The 16754-nt window shown below is 42.1% G+C and overlaps 1 long non-coding RNA gene across 1 annotated transcript; it reads right to left on the reverse strand.

Moving 5' to 3' along the window:
• Positions 1 to 4695: 4695 nt before the first annotated feature.
• Positions 4696 to 9842, reverse strand: LOC122696438. The gene is made up of 2 exons (XR_006341752.1): positions 9426 to 9842; positions 4696 to 6563 (listed from the first exon to the last, which is right to left on the reverse strand). It is a non-coding gene; the product is annotated as an uncharacterized LOC122696438 (long non-coding RNA).
• Between the last annotated feature and the right edge of the window lie 6912 nt (positions 9843 to 16754).

The following is a 16754-nucleotide window of genomic DNA, read 5'->3' on the forward strand; positions in this document are numbered from 1 at the left end:
CAACTCTGTGCGACCCCATAGATGGCAGCCCACCAGGCTCCCCCATCCCTGGGATTCTCCAGGCAAGAACGCTGGAGAGGGTTGCCATTTCCTTCTCCAACGCACGAAAGTGAAAAGTGAAAGTGAAGTCGCTCAGTCGTGTCCGACTCTTAGCGACCGCATGGACTACAGCCTACCAGGCTCCTCCGTCCATGGGATTCTCCTGGCAAGAGTACTGGAGTGGGGTACCATTGCCTTCTCCAATGCCAACTGTGCAGATGACTGTAATTGAAAAGCTGCAACAACGACTACAATTTGATTACGGTACAACTGACAGAGATTCACTCAAAGATTTTAGCGGTGCTTGTGTGCAACAAATGAAATAAAAAACTTAAGAGCTGACTCAAAGGAAGAAGCTCACCTATTCAATGAGACAGACGTTGATCTTCTGTTAGCCAACTTCTGTTGTCTAAACCAAAGATAAAATTATCCTGTTTAGCCAAGGTTGAAAGGACAAACCATATGACTGGAGAAACCATATGGTAGAAACCTTCCTATGAACTGATTGCACAAATCTGGAAACTGGAAGAAAGAAGAATGATGTTAAACCCATCAAAAGTGAGGATTTGGTCATTAAAAGTTAATAAATGATCAAGCAGCTTTTTGTAGGCTTAGAGCAGTGGTGTGCTGGCAGATGTTTAACAACTGGCTTTATGGGGGGATTAAACTCCAAATTGTGGTTTTTAACCTGACCTCACTAAATACAGAGTTGGAAAGAGGTGGGCAGTAGGACACCATCTACAGTGTTGCCTAGATACAGATAGATGTATGTGAGTGCGTGCTCAGTCACTTCAGCTGTGTCTGACTCTTTGCAACCGCATGGACCATAGCCCACCAGGTTCCTCTGTCCATGGAATTCTCCAGGTAAGAATACCACAGTGGGTTGCCATGCCCCCTCCAGGGGATCTTCCTGGCCCAGGGATTGAACTGGGTCTCCTGCACTGCAGGCAGATTCTTTACCACTGAGCCACAGGGGAAGTCCCATACAGATAGATAGAATCAGCATAAACAACCTCAAGAGCACAGACAATAGTATAGTAAAATAATTAGGAAGTGTTGGGTTGAGTTTGGAGTACTTATTACCTATGTTTTTAGCATAATTTATTTAATTGTAAATTTATGTAAGTCAATTTTTAGTAATAGCCATGCTTAAAAACCAGTTCACAAAATCCCTGAAAAATTAGCAAGCAGCTCCAGCACACCATCAGGGATGAAGATTAAATCAGAAGACAAAAGGAAGCAGACACAAGGAAATCTTGCCATGCCAGAATGACTATATTATTGTGTTTCTAGATGTAACTCGAGAACATTAAAAGAAGATGAAAAATGAAAGTGGGAAATAGACGTCCTGGTGCTTACAGTTGTAAAGTACCACAGGAACTTTTCTACACTGTACTGCAGGTAGGAAGCATGTGCATTAATAAAGAATCCAGAGGAAGAAAGTACAGAGAAATACTCAAAGAGATGGGGCTGTGCTAGAATGGGATGAAGAAATAGAAGGAAAGGAAGAAAAGCATGCAGCTGGGGAAAAACAGAGCAACTTGAGAGATTTAATATGGCCTTTCTGTAATTTGGAATAAATTTTTGTATTTTGGGGTCTTAGACAACACAGAAGCTCTTGCAGTGAAAAACCTGCTGACTCACAAGGGAGATTGAGAGGAGAAAATGTCTTCAAAATCAAATTTAAGGAGCTGGGAAGCAATAGCTTTCTTCTTCCACAGCAATCTCCCACTCTGAAAATAGGTGAGCATTTGATAAGGATCAGGATGCACTCCCCTGTCCCCACATGCCAAGGATGCCACTTTGGCACAAGGATTATTTTGAGCTGAAGGCAATTGAGAATCAACAGCTACAGGGAAGTCCTCTGCCTTCCCCTTCCCCTTACCTGCCTGAAAGCAAGCTATACATTTCCCTTTAGGATGGTGTGCCCCCACTGTACTGGGAAGAGAAGAGCATTCTTTTTTTTTTTTTTTTGAGAAGAGCATTCTTATCATCAGAGACTGGGAGTCAGCACTGTGACGAGTTTACGTAAGCAGACTTTACTGAAATAACCCTGTCTTCCATTTGTTGTTGTTAGTAGTGGTCAGTTGCTAAGTTGTGTTCATCTCTTTGCAGTCCCATGGACTGCAGCACGCCAGGGTTCCCTGTCCACTATCTCCTGGAGTTTGCTCAAGTTCATGTTCATTGAGTCAATGATGCTATCTAACCATCTTATCCTCTGCTGTTGCTGTTTTTGCCTTCAGTCTTTCCCAGAATCTTCCACTAGTTCTTCTATAAATTTCCTAGTCACTTCTCCATAATTTATCTTCCTTTGAACTTCAAATCCCCTTTCCTTTGTTAAAAATGGTATATAAGTCCCCAAGTCTAGCCACTTTAACTTTTCTGTGAACTCCTGTGCATATAAAAAACCCAGTAAATTCAGGGACTTCTCTGGTGGTCCAGTGGTTAAGACTCCACACTCCCAACTCAGGGAACATGGGTTCCATCCCTGGTCAGGGAACAAAGATCAAACATGCCATGCAGCAGTGCCAAAACCCCCTCAAAACTAATATGTTTGTATTTCTTTCTCTCCTGTTACCCTGTCTTTTGTCAGTTAAATTCACAGACCCCATTCACTAAACAAACCTAACAGGGTATCGAAAGCTTTTGCTACTCTACACGTTAATGGTAACTCAGTGTCTTTCAAAGTTTGTCTAAAAGCTTAAGTGTGCTTGGGCACAAGCTTAGAAATTGAGCCTACTGTTAATGGCTTGTGTATCCAATTGCCTTTAATGGAGATAAAATGGCCGTTAAGATCTTTTTCAATTCCTTAGGTATTTGATGAAAATTTTGCGATTAGTGTAGCAAGAGCTTTTGGTTTTGAAGTCCGTGAAGCCATAATTTGACTTTAAGCAGGTGTTTACTTTCTGAGGTGGTAGATTAGATGAGTTATGTCTGTTTCTTATGAACACTTGAAATTTTTTTTTTCATGTTTAGCATCATTTGAAAGTGAGTTATTTATTGTTCCCTCCCAAATGGGTGATCTGTCTCCAGCACATCACACACATACATGAGAGAAAACTTAAAAACTCAAAAAGAAGGAAACTCTGAGAACAAATGTTTTAAAAAGCCAAGGAGTCCTTAAGTTTATTAAATGGCATTTTAGCCCATAGAGAACTTTTTGATTCAAGGAGGTAAAGTTAGTGGACAGCAAACACAAATGAACCATATAGATCCACATTACTCCTTAACTGAGATGGGAAATTATTTATCAATATTTCTGTATTGACAAATATTAAATACCTAATCAGAGAATTTTGAAAAATACTCATTATAATCAAAACAGATTTATCATGAATAAGCACTACTGGATAATATAAGGAAAATTACTATTAATTTCAGAAAATGCCCAGGTTAATTAGCTACTTAAAAGGGCATTCCTTTGAACATTTTGGAAGAAAAAGGCCTTTTGAAGGAAAGAGAATGAATGTTCCATATAAGCCATGCATAAAACCAAGCGACTATGTGCCTGCCGCTGCTTAGGCACTTCAATCGTGTCCAACTCTGTGTGACCCCATGGACTGTAGCCCGCCAGGCTTCTCTGTCCATGGGATTCTCCAGGCAAGAATACTGGAGTGGTTTGCCATGGCCTCCTGCAGGGGGATCTTCCAGTCTGCCCTCTTCCAGGCAGACTACAGTCCTTGTGGTGGCAGAATCGGACATGACTGAGTGGGCTAATGGTGATTGTGGGGGTGTGGCCCCATGATGGGATAAGTGGCCTTATAAGAAGAGACACCAGAGAGGCTTTCTCTCTCCCTCCCTCTCTTTCTTTCTCTCCCTCCCTCTTCCTGTTCCTCTCCTCTTCATGTGTAGACCAGGTCAGGATGGTGGCAGCTGCCTACAAGCTAAGAGAAAGAGGCCTCAGAGGGAAACCTACCTTTCTGGCACATTGATCTTAGATTTCCTGGCTTCAAGAAATGAACAAAAAAAATTCTGTTGCTTATGCAACCTAGTCTGTGGTATTTTGTTTTGGTAACCTGAGCTGATGGAGAAGGAAATGGCAACCCACTCCAGTGCTCTTGCCTGGAGAATCCCAGGGACAGAGGAGCCTGGTGGGCTGCTGTCTGTGGGGTCGCACAGGGTCGGACACGACTGAAGTGCCTAAGCAGCAGCAGGCACATAGTTGCTTGGTTTTATGCATGACTTATATGGAACATTCATTCTCTTTCCTTCAAAAGGCCTTTTTCTTCCAAAATGTTCAAAGGAATGCCCTTTTAAGTAGCTAATTAACCTGGGCATTTTCTGAAATTAATAGGGTCGGACACGACTGCCGCGACTTAGCAGCAGCAGCAGCAGCAACCTGAGCTGCTGAAGACACGCAGACACTTTTGCATCAAAAGTATAGACGCAATGGTTTGGACTTAAGTCTGCTTATTCTTTATACTCCTTCAAGTATCAAATCTGTTTGCTCACCTACATTACACGTGTAGGATAAAGGGAAAACAAGTTGACACTAGTGCCCACCAGCTGTGGAACACAATGTTTCTAATGAACTCATTCTGCAGTTGAATTATTGCTTACTAAAAATGAACTGTCATAGAGGGGGAAATCTCCACCACCCCATACCCCCATTGTGTTCTTGCTGCTAGACTAGCAATAAAATGGACACAGGACAGATTAAGAGGAGAAAAATTTTTTTTTAATTTGTACAGAAAGAGGTCTCATAGACACGGTACCAAAGGAAGTAGCCAAAGTTGGCACTTTTATACTTTTTAGACAAAAACTATAAATTTGTGAGGAATTGACAGGACAAAGAAATTGAGGTTTGGGATGCTCAATTAGCAAAGGACCTAAACAGAATTTGGGCTTAAGGTAGTAAACTGAAGAAGTAACATATTTGTAACACAGGCCTCTCAGCCCTCATTTCCTGTCTCTGACTACTAGGGGGTGTCCTTCTACTTCCAGATGTGGGGTGGGGGTCAGGGGGCACCTTTCACAGGAGAGATTTAATTCCTGTTTCAGGGAGACAGAGAACGTCTCTCATGGTACCCTCCTTATGTTGACCATTTCTTAGGTAACTTTCAAAATAAGCAATATGCCATTGAGGCCCATGCTGGTGACCTACCCTGGGCCCCAACAAAACCAATGAGTAAAAAGTAAATTTAGGAAGATAACTGAAGTACTGTAATGAACTTTTCAACTAATCTTCAGACATTGGTAACTTTACAGCACTTTATGCATGACAGTCACAAAAAAATATGTTAAATAGAGATCATTTGATAGGGCTTAGCATTCAAAATATTTTTAAAGCCATAAGATGTGAATTTCATGTAAGTCTGACCATTATATGAAACAATGGGAAGAGTGGGTTTGGTGCTTGAGTTACATATCTGGTCAGTGATATAATTCATGCCTAACATGAAATAGTCAGCTTTTCAGGATTGAAAAGGATTTTTGACACTAATCCCCATCTCAGCAAACAGCTACAGAGACCTGAGAGAAAATTCAGTTTTACCCTGATAGTGCTTATGTCCTAAATACACACAGCAGAGGTAACGGATTGCCCACCCAGTCTCCTTTCACCGACAGCCCTTGGTACCTGTCCTCCCTTCTTCCTAACATAACCTTTGTTTTGTTCAGTATGTCCCACACATACAAAGCTGTGGGCTTTCAGGAGCGTTCCCCACTTAGCCATACACCCCAGGGTGAGTTGCAATTAGTCCATGCAATCACTGTGGTCTCATTTCCTTTGCTGTTAATCGGTTTGCCAGTAAATGGGTCTGTGAGCCAATTCTGGCCATGACACAGGAAGACACAAATCGAGCTAAGGATTCAAATGCCAATCCTGTTCAAATGCCATGCTTTCCCGTATCAGCAGTAGCTTGGGTTTTGATTGTCAATCAAACTCACAGAGTAGACTTTATTCTAATACTTCATTTTTTAAAACTTTACAGAGAGATGAAGAGAGGAGTATTGAGTGCACAGTACCTTCATGCCATCCACAAGTTCAGGGACCACCAACACACACAGCCTCTTGGCCCCTAGAACCTACCCGGGTCACGTACGGGAAGTTCCAGGTGCATGGATTCATTTGATTGGCTTCTCACCAGTTTCTCTCTGGATGGCAGCTTAGAGCTCTCCCTCCACAGGTGCATTCCACAGACCAGGGATTTCACAGAAAACAGGCAGATAGCTTCCAGCACAAAGCATTCCTCTCTAGCTTAACATGACAGTGGCCAAGGAAACAGTGTTGTGAGAAGGAAGATCCCAGGTAGGTCTAAATCTCTGTGGAGCTCCAGGCCGGATGTTAATTCTTACTCATAGGCAATTGGCTGGGAGCTTCAAGGAAATGCTTCCAGGCTCTTAAGAAGGGACAAAGAAGATAGTCTTATTCCTCCTCACGTTTTTGTGTCTGAAACTGATGCCTAGAACTACTTCATCGAATTCCCCAGCTCCACTCTAAGATATCTGTTTTCACAATTTCTCCACTTTCTTCAAACCTCTTTTCCCAGTTCTTACTTCCAACTGATATCTTGCTTTCCTACCTAATGGAGAAAATAAAAGCAGTTAGAAGAGGGCTTCCACACACGCCCACCACCACCACATACCAAAAGGTCTCCACATCCTCCACCTCCCCTCCTGTTGCTGAGGATGTATTGTTTACCTTCACTCTAAGGCCACCCTCCACTTGTGCTTTAGCTCCTGACCCCACTCATCTATTCAAGAACATCACTTTATCAACTGTAAACCCTTCTCTTCTCTAGTTGGTTATTCCCATCTGCAAACAGTCGTTAGTATTTCCTATCTGGAAAATCTTTTACACTGGACCCCACTAGTCCAACTGTGGACTACTTCTCTGCTCCCCATTAGAGCAAAACATCTCTGTATCTGTTATCCCCAATTCTTTTTTTTTTTCTTCTGTTATCCCCAATTCTTTTAGTGTTATTTTTTTTTTCTTTCTTTTTTTTTTTTTTTTTTAGCGGGTTCGGTGTCGTTCATGATTTGGGAAGGTAACTAGTTCCAGGTACAAACTCCCGGATAACAGCAGGTATGCTGCTGCTGCTGCTAAGTCACGTCAGTCGTGTCCGACTCTGTGTGACCCCATAGACGGCAGCCCACCAGGCTCCCCCGTCCCTGGGATTCTCCAGGCAAGAATACTGGAGTAGGTTGCCATTTCCTTCTCCATTTTAGTGTTATTTTTTGTAATTATTTGTAACTCAAGTTGCCTTAAATATTCCTACATGAACTCAATAATTTTTTCCATTGAATAGTGTAGTTACTATGACTCAAAGTTATTAAGTTTTGAGAAAGAGTGCTTCAGTATGAGAAGTCCATCACCGGATCGTAGCATATTGGATTAACTTTCGGATAGGACCAAACAAATTAAAGAAATGCTCATGTCCAAACTTGAACAAGGAAGTTACTTCTTTGAATTGCTCAGTCATGTCCAACTCTTTGCAACCCCGTGGACTGTAGCTGCCAGGCTCCTCTGTCCTTGGAATTCTCCAGGCAAGAATACTGAAGTGGGTTGCCATTCCCTTCTTCAGGACATCTTCCTGACCCAGGGGTTGAACCCGGGTCTCCTGCATTGAAGGCTGATTCATTACCATCTGAGCCACCAGGAAGCCTTTGAATCTTATATCCACATATTTTTTCATAACTGATTTATTGCCTTGGCCTAATATGGGAGTATTTGAGAGATTATGATTGACAGCAAAGTATAGTATTATCTTAGCAACCCAATTATATGCTTTGTCATTTTTTGAGCACAAGATGCTTTTTAACCATTTATCATTAAGAAAAATGTTAATTATACAAGATTAGAAAATTTATTTGATATGTCCTGTATTAACTCTGTGTGCATGTTTAGTCACTTCAGTAGTGTCCAGCTCTTTGTGATCCTTTAGAATGTAGTCCACCAGATTTCTCTGTCCATGGGATTCTCCAGGCAAGAACACTGGGATGGGTTGCCATGCACTCCTCCAGGGGAATCTTCCTGACCGAGAAGCTGGGTCTCCTGTCTCTCTTGCATTGCAGGCAGATTCTTTACTCTCTGAGCCATCAAGGAGGCCCATGTATTAACTGAGGTAGTTTAAAATGAGCTTCAAAATTCTGTTATCTTTATCACATATTTATTAAATATCTTTATGAGATATCAGCTGCTTTAATCCATGAGTGATATCATTATGTCATATGTTTACAATATTTCTTTAAAAATTATTTGGCTGTGCTGTATAGCGTGTGAGATCTTAGCTCCCTGACCAGGGATAGAACTGATGCCCCCTGCATTTGGAAGCATAGAGTCTTGACTACTGGACTTCCAGGAAAGTCTTATAATTTTTCTTAAATAAAAAACAAACTGGAAATTTTATGTTTTCCCTTGTGTGAGTATATTGAATTGTGGCAATAACCTGGTGAAGTCAATGACAGTGTTAGTCATTCAGTTGTGTCTGACTCTTTGCGACCCCATGGACTATAGCCCACCAGGTTCCTCTGTCCTTGGAAATCTCCAGGCAAGAATACGGGAGTGGGTAGCCATTCCCTCCGTGGTGGCTTGGAAGGTAAAGAATTTGCCTGCAATGCAGGAGATCTGGGTTTGATCTTTGGGTTGGAAAGATCCCCTGGAGAAGGTGAAGTCAGCAGAGCAAAACAATTCTTCAATTTTTTAAAAAAGATGGCTAAAATAAAGTGCTTGTGATAAAAACCAGGATATGATAAACATCCAAAAAGGCTTCAGAAATGCAGGGGGACCACACATTAAGTCTAAATTTAAGCAGGTATAAAAGATCTTATCCTTTGGAGGCCAAAGAACAACTACACAAGTACAGAATGGCTGAACCACAGCATTGATGGAAAACAGGCAGTGCAACGAGCCTGTGATTATATTCTGTCTGCAGTTGTACTTCAAAACTCTACCAAAATCTTAGATTGAGTTGAAAACAGGATGTTTTGTGTTTGGCCTACATTTACTGAGCATTGTACTGGCCTTGCTTTACAAGGAATAAGCAGCTGTTACACAAGGAGTACTCAGAACATGGAGGTGATTGTTTTTTCCACTCAATTTGGGCACTACGTAGATAGACACAATTTCTCCCAGGAACTGCTAAAGAACACCTGAAGGAGCAGGGATGATTTCTTGGAGTGCAGCCTCAGGGATACATCTTTGCTGTTGAAGTCTGCATGACCCTAAAGACTCAAGCTATGATCAATGAACAGGGCCACGGGAAAACAGAGTTCATCCCAGTACATACGGCAGAAATTTGGGATGGTAAAAAGCACCAAAATTAGAAAGGAGACTTGAGGAAGGAAAGGGAACCAGTACTATGTACCATACAACATGGATGAGCTCTTTATTGCTGCATCATAAAGTATCCCAAACTCAGTGGCTTAAAACAGCACACACTTACCTCCCATGGTCTGCAGGTCAGGCTTTGGGCCACGGCTTTGCTGGGCCTTTTCCTACAGGGTCTCTCAGAAGGCTGCAATCGGATGGCAGCCAGAGATGGGGACATCTCAAGATTCAGCTGGGGCAAGAAGTGCTTCCCAGTTCACTTTGTGGTTGTTAGGCAGGACTAAGTTCTTTCTGGGCTACTGGACCAAAGTCCTTAGTTGGCTGTTGGTTGGAGGCTGCCCTTGGTTTCTTGCTAGGGTGGCTTCTTCTTCATCAGAGCAAATGCTTGGGAAAAGCCAGGGAAAGTACAGACTTCTCAGGTGGTGCTAGTGGTAAAGAACCTGCCTGCCAACACAGGAGACATAAGAGATGTGGGTATGATCCCTGGATCGGGAAGATCTCCTGGAGAGGGGCATGGCAACACACTCCAGTATTCTTGCCTGGAGAATCCCTGGATGGAGGAGCCTGGAGGGCTCTGGTCCACAGGGTAGCAAAGAGTCAGACGCAACTAAAGTGACAGCACAGGACACACACACAGGGTACCCTCAAAATGGAAGAGAATAGAAATGAGAACTTCTTAGTGACTGAAATCAAAGTTGAGAGGTAGGTATTAAGGTTGGTATTAAGGATGAAATTTCTTGTTTGTGCAACTGGAAAAAAGGATGGGACCAGTCCACCTTAAATGAGCATACAAGAGGACCAGGCCTAGGGAGAGAAAGAACATCAATTTTGTTTTTAACATGTATCTGAGATAGCTTTGTGATACCAGTTGGAGACAATGAAGTGGACATCAGCTCTGAGAACAGAACTGGCCTGAAGATAAAAATTTGTGACAGTATGTCTAGATGGTAGTTGATAGCTTTACACTGTTATACTTATTACTGACCACCGTTACAGTTACTCTGACTTTTTAATCATCCATTTGCAGGGATCCCAGCCTGGAATAAGGTTAAGAGATCAGTCAGTTCAGTTGCTCAGTCGTCTCCGACTCTTTGCAACCACATGAACTGCAGCACGCCAGGCTTCCCTGTCCATCACCAACTCCCGAAGCTTGCTCAAACTCATGTCCATCCAGTCGGTGACACCATCCAACGATCTCACCCTCTGTCATCCCCTTCTCCTCCTGCCTTCGATCTTTCCCAGCATCAGATCTTCTCCAGTGGGTCAGTTGTTTGCATCAGGTGGCCAAAGTATTGGAGTTTCAGCTTCAGCATCAGTCCTTCCAATGAATATTCAGGACTGATTTCCTTTAGGATGGACAGGTTGGATCTCCTTGCAGTTTAGGGGACTCTTAAGAGTCTTCTCCAACATCACAGTTCAAAAGCATCAATTCTTTGGTGCTCAGCTTTCTTTATAGTCCAACTCTCACATCCATACATGACTACTGGAAAAACCATAGCTTTGACTAGATGGACCTTTGTTAGCAAAGTAGTGTCTCTGCTTTTTAACATGCTGTCTAGGTTGGTCATAGCTTTTCTTCCAAGGAGCAAGTGTCTTTTAATTTCATGGCTGCAATCACCACCTGCAGTGATTTTGGAGCCCAAAAAAATAGTCTCTCACTGTTTCCATTGTTTCCCCATTTATTTGCCATGAAGTGATGGAACCGATCTTAGTTTTCTGAATGTTGAGTTTTAAGGCCACAGGACTGGAAGAGGTCAGTTTCAATTCCAATCCCAAAGAAAGGCAATGCCAAAGAATGTTCAAACTATTGCACAATTGTACTCATCACACCCCCATGTGGCTCAGCTGGTAAAGAATTCGCCAACAAGGCAGGAGATCTGGGTTCGATCCCTGGGTTTGGAAGATCCCCTGGAGAAGGGAAAGGCTACCCACTCCAATATTCTGGCCTGGAGAATTCCAAGGGGGTTGCAAAGAATCGCACACGACTGAGCGACTTTCACTTTCACACGCTAGCAAAGTGATGCTCAAAATTCTCCAAGCCGTGCTTCAACAGTACATGAACTGTGAACTTCTAGATGTTCAAGCTGGATTTAGAAAAGGCAGGGGAACCAGAGATCAAATTGCCAATATCTGTTGGATCATCGAAAAAGCAAGAGAGTTCCAGAAAAACATCTACTTCTGCTTTATTGACTATGCCAAAGCCTTTGACTGTGTAGATCACAACAAACTGTGGAAAATTCTTAAAGAAATGGGAATACCAGACCACCTGACCTGCCTCCTAAGAAATCTGTATGCAGGTCAAGAAGCAACAGTTAGAACAGGACATGGAACAACAGACTGGTTCCAAATTGTAAAAGGAGTACATCAAGGCTGTATATTGTCACCCTGCTTATTTAACTTATACGCAGAGTACGTCATGCAAAATGCTGGACTGGATGAAGCACAAGCTGAAATCAAGATTGCTGGGAGAAATTATCAAGAACCTCAGATACGCAGATGACACCACCCTTATGGCAGAAAGCAAAGAACTAAAGAGCCTCTTGATGAAAGTGAGAGTGGGAAAAGTAGGCTTAAAACCCAACATTCAGAAGTTAAGAGATACTTGCTATCAAATTTATTACCTCCTTCCAACTGCACTCATCATGTCCCCCACCCTCAACACCTTGTTTTGAAGAGTTAAGTTTCAATAAAATAAAAGCATGCAGCATCCCATGATCTCCACATCCTGGTATTCATGTGTTGTTGCTCAGTCATGTCTGACTCTTTGTGACCCCATGGACTGTAGCCTCCGAGGCTCCTCTGTCCATGGGATTTTCCAGGCAAGAATACTGGAGTGGGTTGCCATTTCCTTCTCCAGGGGATCTTCCCAACCCAGGTCTCCTGCATTGCAGGCAGACGCTTTACCCTCTAAGCCACTGTAATTCCTTCCCAAGAGTGGGCAGGATCTGACTTGCTTCTAGCCAATCAGCTATGGCAAGGTGGCGGATGCCACTCCTGTGATATTATTTTATCTAAGACTCAAGTCTGCTGTGGCTAGACCTTCCCCTTACTGTCTTGATGAAGTCAGCAAGCATGCTGAGGGAGCCCATGAGGCAAGGAACTAGGGGTGACCACTAGTAACTGAGAACAGGTTTCAGCCAACTGCCAGGAAGAAACCGAAGCCCTAGCTCTATGACTGTAAGGACATGAATTCTACCAACAACTGAATGAACTGTGGAAGCCGAGTCTCCTCTAGTTGAGCCTACAGATGAGAATACAGCCTTGCTGCCACCTTGATGGCAGCCTTGGGACAAAAGCAGAGGATCTAGTTAAGCTGTGCCCTGACTCATGACCCAGTGACTGTGGAGATAGTAAGGGTTAAGTCACTAAATTTGTGGTAATTTGTAATGCAGAATAGAAACCTAGGTAATATTTAAGCTTTTATTCAGCTCATCCTACTTTTAAACATGCTAACCATTTTTGTTGCATAACACTTGCCTGCTTTTTTTGTTTCACAGGCTTTATTTATGCAATCTCATTTTGGATCTAGAACACAAGGGTGAAAAAAGGATCAGAAAGCCCACATCATGTCCACCATGGCAACTAATTTACATCTCACCTTTTCCCTGATATTTATTATTATTTCAGGGTATTTCAGGGTTATTTCAGGGTATTAGCAACATGAAACCATAGAGAGGTAACAGAGCTTGTTAAGAGTCACAAAATGGTGAGCTTTACCCCTATAGATATCCCACTAGATTCAATACATTTATATAAATCTAGAATTAAAAGCCAGAGCTAAAAAAAAGACTAGCAAAGCAATTAATGGAACTCATTTACATTCTCATAGGTAGAATAATGTAATTACAAAGTGGTCTCATGTTTTTGTAATAAGCAAAAATCAAAGGTAATGTAGAATTGTAGCAAGGTAGCTGTGTAAAACTTTTTCAAACTAAGACTAGTCACAACTGCTTAGAGTGAATATAGAAAAACTTACGTCAAGACAAACATGAGTTAATTCAAAGGAAGGGAAACCAGTTAAGATAGGTATGTGTCATATCTTAATGTTTTTCCCTCTGCAAACAGTTATTTTCATTTTGAAGGGTTATAGAAAACCCTAAAGCTTCTGAGTTGTAGACATAGAAGAACTGCAAGAATAATTTTAGAGTTTCTGGAAGGGAAAGAAGTCACTAATCCACAAAAGGAACAAAAGGATATTATTTTCTTTAGGTATATATCTTCTATTTGGTTAGCAGGGCAGATTCTTAACAAAAGAAAACACAGTTTGATTAGGTTCACTAGTAAAGAATTAGTCTACATTGATGATGTCTTTCATTAAAGCTGTTGGGAAAGACTTTTTTCATTTTTCAGAATTGCAGTAAGAAACCAGTTCGAAGTTCACAGCTTGCTGTTTTCCCCTTAATTCCAAAGCTTAATTCCAAATTTGCTCTGGGTAAGATGATTTCATTGTTCATTTAATACATCTTAAGGTCCTTCCCCAGGACTCAAGGCTGAGTCATCCAAAGGTTGAGTTCTTGACTGTCTTCTCTCTATATTCACTCTCTGTAAGAACTTACCATGATGGGAGGGCTTAAATTCCATCTGTATATTTTTTTCCAGCCCTAATTCGCTCCAAACAGCCTACCAAACATCTATTTGCGGAAATATATCTACTTGAGTTTCAGATTTAGTAAGCCTAACACACAACTTTAGATCCCACACCAAACCTGCTCCTCCCACCTTCCCCCAGGAGTTATTCTTGTCTTGCTCCTCTACTCCCCAGACATGTGCAATTCACCAACCAGTCTTCTTGGGTCTACCTGTAAAATGTATCCCAAATCCCACCATTTTAGACCCTACCACGCCTACAGTGTAGTCTGAACTATATCTGTTTTTGCTTAGATGAGGCCAATAGCCTCCCGCCTAGTCCCCTGGCTTTCTCTCTTAACCTCTTCCCCAAAGACAATTCTTGACATAGTGGAGAAAGTAATCTATGAATACAAACCAGATCTAATCACTCCTCTGGCTTTCCATCAGAGTAAAATGCAAACTCCTTTCTAGAAGCTACAAAGCATTTGATACTTAATGTACTTGTTTACTGTTGTTTACGCTGCCAGATATATGGGGAAATTAAATGGGGAAGGGACTTTGTCTCATTTATAAACTCAGTAAATATCCATTGAATGAATGCCTTTTGCTCTAACAGTAAAGCTTTTCATTCTGATGAGCATTATGAGGCCCCTACCTCGCTGCAACAAAACTTTCAAGAACAAGTTTGATTTTCTATAAGCATAATTTCAAAGTAACTAGTTGGTGATGGATAGGGAGGCCTGGCGTGCTGCAGTCCATGCAGTTGCAAAGAGTCGGACATGACTGAGCAACTGAACTGAACTTAAACATTTAAATTGTGAGCTGTTCACTGTTTATAATAGCCAGGACATGGAAGCAACCTAGATGCCCATCAGCAGATGAATGGATAAGGAAGCTGTGGTACATATACACCATGGAATATTACTCAGCCGTTAAAAAGAATTCATTTGAACCAGTCCTAATGAGATGGATGATGGAGGCCCTTATACAGAGTGAAGTAAGCCAGAAAGATAAAGAACATTACAGCATACTAACACATATATATGGAATTTAGAAAGATGGTAACGATAACCCTATATGCAAAACAGAAAAAGAGACACAGAAATACAGAACAGACTTTTGAACTCTGTGGGAGGTGAGGGTGGGATGTTTCGAAAGAACAGCATGTATATTATCTATGGTGAAACAGATCACCAGCCCTGGTGGGATGCATGAGACAAGTGCTCGGGCCTGGTGCACTGGGAAGACCCAGAGGAATCGGGTGGAGAGGGAGGTGGGAGGGGGGATCGGGATGGGGAATACGTGTAAATCTATGGCTGATTCATATCAATGTATGACAAAACCCACTGAAATGTTGTGAAGTAATTAGCCTCCAACTAATAAAAAAAACAAAATAAGATAATAAAAAAATAAATAAATAAATAAAATGTGAGCTGTTACTTAACCTCTTGTAGTAATCTTGGATGATTATTCTTTTCTGACATGCCAGAGACATGCAACTGTACTTTAATAAAACTTAAAATAAGGACAAGTATGTTTTGTGCTTTATGACTGCTCCACTGTTGTAGTTTCCAATACATGGGAATAGCTGCCCCCCACCTTTTTCTTTCTTTTCTGGCTGTGCCACACAGCATGTGGGATCTTAGTTCCCTGACCAGGGATTGAACCTGCGCCCCCTGCATTTGCAGTATGGAGTCTTAACCATTGAACCTCCAGGAAGTCCAGAAATAGCCTTTAATGTGAAGGCTGACAAATGGGCAGAGGAAAGAACATGTTCAAAAGCAAAGTGAAGGATGAAAAAGCAGGTTATGCGCCATGATAGCTAATATATTCGTACAGTTCTAAAATATTCTTGAAGGGAGCAAAATTAGAGAGTGGTAGAGCACTGAGGGTCTTATCCTCCTGGCTAAGGACTCCAAACAGTAGGCAACTGCAGTTTCTTTGGCTCTTATTTTCATTTCAGGAAGCTTTAGTTCAGTTCAGTCACTCAGTTGTGTCAGACTCTTTGTGACCCCATGAACCACAGCATGCCAGGCCTTCTTGTCCATCACCAACTCCCAGAATTTACCCAAACTCATGTCCATTGAGTCGGTGACGCCATCCAACCATCTCATCCTCTGTCATCCCCTTCTCCTCCTGCCCTCAATCCTTCCCAGCATCAGGGTTTTTTCCAATGAGTCAACTCTTTGCATCAGGTGGCAAAAATATTGGAGTTTCAGCTTCAGTATCAGTCCTTCCAATGAACACCCAGGACTCATCTCCTTTAAGATGGACTGGTTGGATCTCCTTGCAGTCCAAGGGACTCTCAAGAGTCTTCTCCAACACCACAGTTCAAAAGCATCAATTCTTCAACGCTCAGCTTTCTTTATAGTCCAACTCTCACATCCATACATGACTACTGGAAAAACCATAGCTTGACTAGATGGACTACTGTGGTGAATATTGAGGATGGCCTGGAGAGGCAACGACCACTTGGAGATGGAGACTGGATTAGGAGGCTTCAGAAGCAATTCAGGTAAAAACAAACAAACAAGACCCCCAAACTATGGCTATGTTAGGAAGGTGTCCTTTTGGGCTCCAGGCTGGACTGTGCAGCTTCGAGGGCTTCTTGCATCTTCTCTACTCCAAGCCAGCCTGAGTGACTGAACTCTGGCAAACTGTTACTGATTTTGCAGCTATTTCTTTCTGAAGATCTTCGGTATTCTGTCATTCTTGGAAGTCATCTTCTTTCTCCTGACCCACTTCTCTTTATTCTTATAATATTGGCCTGAAAAGGTCACCACATGGTGTCAACTTTAGGAGAACGTCACACAGTGTGAGCTGGTCTGGTAATAATCACATGGTCCTCTGATGGCTGACACTATCTTCAGAGGCG

This window comes from Cervus elaphus, chromosome 6 (assembly GCF_910594005.1).
Source record: "Cervus elaphus chromosome 6, mCerEla1.1, whole genome shotgun sequence".
Lineage (NCBI taxonomy): Eukaryota > Metazoa > Chordata > Mammalia > Artiodactyla > Cervidae > Cervus > Cervus elaphus.